Below are 4634 nucleotides of genomic sequence, written 5' to 3' on the forward strand. Positions count from 1 at the left end.
TTCCGGCACCCTGCTGCACAACTACACGTAAAACTGACCCTATCACCGAACCCTCGCAATCTGACTTCACATATCACCTCGGCCCTGTTTGACAGAGTCGCCACGGGGGAAGCTAGAAAACCGTGGAGCTCGAAAGAAAACAAAAAAAAAAGAAAAGGAGACAAAGGAGGTGGAGGTGAGAGACCTTGTGCTCTGTGTGTACAAAGATTCAATTCAACACGATGTGTACAAACCGTTACATGAGTAGCAGGAGCAATTGGTCAGGGAAAATGTGTCCTTGAGGTCTGGTAGACATCAAAGAGAATGGGAAAAGGAAATGTGTAAACGAAAAACGAGAGAGTGTGAGGTGAACAATGGGGTTATACGTGCTGTTATCAAAGCAGGAAGATTGAAACAGGGAACGCATTCAGAATAATGACACACGCCAAAACCTTGACATCATAAGACACAAACCTGAGATACACATTTTGCTGCTTGAACCTGTTATAGAAGGGCCGGGCAATGTGACAACAATAACCTATTGAGAAACATATAATGTGTTTCTAGTCATTTCTACAATACACAATAGGTATCACGATGTATAATATAGTACAGTGTCTGTTTTATTATTATTATTATTATTATTATTATTATTATTATTATTATTATTATTATTTTGTTTTGTTTTTAAAGGATGTTGAATTATACATTAATCCATTCATTAAATTCATTACATTTATTTTTTATATTCAATAAATCTTTTCTTTTTTAAAAAATCATGAATTTATTTTTATATATTAGATAAATAACATTTCTTCTATTATATAAAACTTGAAAAGAAGAAAAAAAGCATAAAAGGATCATATCCTCCAGTCCATTTGTGAATAAAGAATGAATTAATAAAAAAATATATTAATTTAAAAAATGGGAAAAAAAAATTAAATCATAAAATCCAGCATAACTACGAAAAGCACATTTATTATATTATATTATATTATATTATATTATATTATATTATATTATATTATATTATATTATATTATATTATATTATATTATATTATATTATACAATATAATATAATATAATATAATATAATATAACAATTATTTATAATTTATTATGATGTCAGTATTATTCATATCAACATATGACCACTTAGCCAGGCCATAAATATCAGCAGGGTCATAAATAAGGTTTTTTTATGTAATCCATCTATTATTATCTATTCTGTTGATTAACATATTCATAGTTCATATATATATATTCATATATAGTATTCTATGCTATAAAAGAAAAGCAGGAAAAAGAAGTTTCTACATATGTAACTGCTATAAGGTAAGTGATAACGTATCTCAAACTAATGTGATGTTCCATAACATTAAATGGAACTATAAATAAGTACTAATAAGACATGGTATTAATTAATGCATTAAAAATTAGCAAATTTCTGCAGTAAAAGTGGAACAAAACAGTTTTGTTATTGGAAAACACCAAGCCATGTTAGTTTATTTTCCTGTAACAGCAAGCAATTGTTTTATTCCTTCCTAAACTCACATTATATTTAATTTCAGTGCAGTTACAGGGTAATTCATCGCCGTTACTAAGTAATGTGCTTTAAGATAAATAACTGAATAACATGATGAAGTGATCTGAATTCAGAATTTAGTTCAAGACAAAGCTGTATGATTTTCAATGTAGCTTAAGAGTGTCCTTATGTACAGAGCCCTAATCAGTGTGTGTGTGTGTGTGTGTGTGTATGGGTTTCTGCCCTGAGGACCATGACTGCAAACACAATTTTGCATGCATTGTGCACAGCTGAAGTCTTCAAGCACGCACTTCTTGAAAACTTAATACGTGGTTTGATGTGAAATGTGTATAATTAAAAGGACAACTCTGACAGTTCTGCAAAGTTTCGCTAACTTCTCCTTCTGTAAGTCTGTAGTCCTACTTTTCTCTAAGTAGGGAGCTGTCAACAAGTGACAACCGAGCATACGACACAAAGCAGAAGTGTCTTTGCGACTCCCGACTATACAAACAATTCGATCCGTTCCATCAGGTGACGTCTCTGGCTTTGTACTGTGTATGAGTATTTGTTTCTCCAAAACATTATCATCTGTGTGCTTTCATCACATCTACTCTACAACTGGTTTATATCTTTGAAATGTTTCTTCTTGCTTCCAAGTACGAACACGGTGACGGCTGGTCGTGATCGTGGAATCTATCAATAGCTCCATGATTAGGGAGGAGAGATGCACTGTATCGTGAGTTATCATTAGAGGGAATAATAAGAATGACTTGACGTGACTCACGTCGTGGGAAACTACAGTCTAGGCGAGAAAGAAATCAGTCCGAGCTGCACTTCTGTTTATTTCTCTGGTGTTTTTGCTCCGCAATTATCCCCATATTATCCTAGCTGGAACACTGATACCAACTGTGCTTGGAATTATATATATATATATATAATATAGAAAGTGTAAGACTGTACAATGCATTCTAAAATCTCATCATGGATGGTATCTGGCTTTTCTGGTGTACGTGGATATTGTTTCAGGTTTGTTGGCAGCAGTATGGGGATGTGGTAATGGGAATCTGGTAGCTTAGTGGTTAAGGTGTTGTGAGTTCAAATCCCAGGTCCACCAAGCTGCCACTGCTGGGCCGCTGAGCAAGGCTCTTAATCCTCAATTGGTCAGTTGTACAAAATGGATAAGGGCATCTACCAAATGGCACAAAGTATGTGGCTGTCTAACAGATTAGTATTTGGAGCTATATATGATTCCTGCTAATGACCAGAGCTCCAATTCCAGCTGAAGAGAAGCAGCTCCATATCACGATGCTGACACCACCAGGCTTCACCGCATACTTTGGGCGATAAGCCGTCTTACTGCCGTGCCAAACATATCTATACGCCCAAAACGTTCTAACTTGGCACATCTTGCCACATGGTTTGAGGCGATTTAGATATTAGGGCTTGGATTTTTTTTTTTTTGTAAGAAGACCTTCCGTCTAGCCACCCTAGCCTCTAGCAAGGATTGTTATCACATGCAGGGAGTGACCAGCTCTTGCCTGGCTCTTTGGCCCACGTTCTGCAGGATGAGGAGCTCCAGCCAATAGTGAGGTGTTACACAGATCAGGACTAAGCAGGGATCAGCGTCAGCCAATTGGTCCTGCAGGGAACAGGATGGTGAAGAAAAGCAGGAGAGAGGAGATTTAGGAGGCAGATGGCAGGGTGAAACAGGAGTCAGTGTGACAGACTTTATTCTCTCTGTGTCTCATCATACACACACACTCTCTCTCTCTCTCTCTCTCTCTCTCTCTCTCTCTCTCTCTCTCACTCTCACTCTCTCTCTCTTTCTCTCTCTCTCTCTCTCACTCTCTCTCTCTCTCTCTCTCTCTCTTTCTCTCACTCATGTCAGTACAATCTCTTCACTATTCCTGAATTAACTCAGATTGTCTTGGATTGTAGAAACACACTGGATGCTGATTGAAGTAAGCAGAGATACAGCCGGGGCTCAAGATGATGAGTATTAAATACTCAGGATGTTCACACTCGTTGCACATCATAAAGTGGATATAAAGAGGATTCGGCATTCAGTTATAATCATGGCATTGTGTGCGTGTGTGTGTGTGTGTGATTGAATTAGCATATGAATGATACATTTAGCTTCCAACATTGACACATTTATATTTAACTGTGAAACATCTATGTTTACGTATTTAGTATTTGTATTTATATTTATATTTATTAAAGATGATTTTTTTAACCATTTAGACATAATTACCATCAAGCTGGAAATTTAATATTAAAAATTAAAAAAAAATATATATAAAAATATATATTAATATTATTTATATTAATACTTACATGTGTCAGTTCATGTTTACATTTAAGTGTATTGTTAAGATTTACAGCACAATTGAAATAATTTAAATTGAATATTCAGGTTTTAAAATGCTATCTATTAAGCTTTCCATTTCTATTTTGATTTATATTAATATTTACAGTAAATAATTAAATGTTATTTTACCCGAATCAATATATGAACAATTCAAAATAGTTAAATAGGAAAGAATATTAAACTTCTCCATACGTATGTAGAGAGAGAGAGAGAGAGAGAGAGAGATGGACAGAGAGGGGGGGCAAAAAGAGAGATAGAGAGAGTGGGTAAGAGAGATATATAGAGCGAGACACAACAAGAGAGGGAGAGAGAGAGAGAGAGAGGACTAAAGAGAGAGATATAGAGTGAGACTCAAAGAGAGAGAGAGAGAGACTGAGAGAGAGAGAGAGAGAGAGAGAGAGAGAGAGAGTGGACTAAAGAGAGAGATATAGATTGAGACACAAAGAGAGCGAGAGAGAGAGAGAGAGAGAGAGAGAGAGAGAGAGAGAGAGAGAGAGATAGACCAAGACCTAAAGAGAGAGAGAGATATAGACCAAGACCTAAAGAGAGAGAGAGAGAGAGAGAGAGAGAGGGGGATAGACCGAGACCTAGAGAGATATAGACCGAGACCTAAAGAGAGAGAGAGAGAGAGAGAGAGAGAGAGAGATAGAGAGAGAGATAGACCGAGACCTAAAGAGAGAGAGAGAGAGAGATATATAGACCGAGACCTAGAGAGATATACACTGAGACCTAAAGAGAGAGAGAGAGAGAGAGCGGG

This window comes from Hemibagrus wyckioides, linkage group LG08 (genome assembly GCF_019097595.1).
Source record: "Hemibagrus wyckioides isolate EC202008001 linkage group LG08, SWU_Hwy_1.0, whole genome shotgun sequence".
NCBI lineage: Eukaryota > Metazoa > Chordata > Actinopteri > Siluriformes > Bagridae > Hemibagrus > Hemibagrus wyckioides.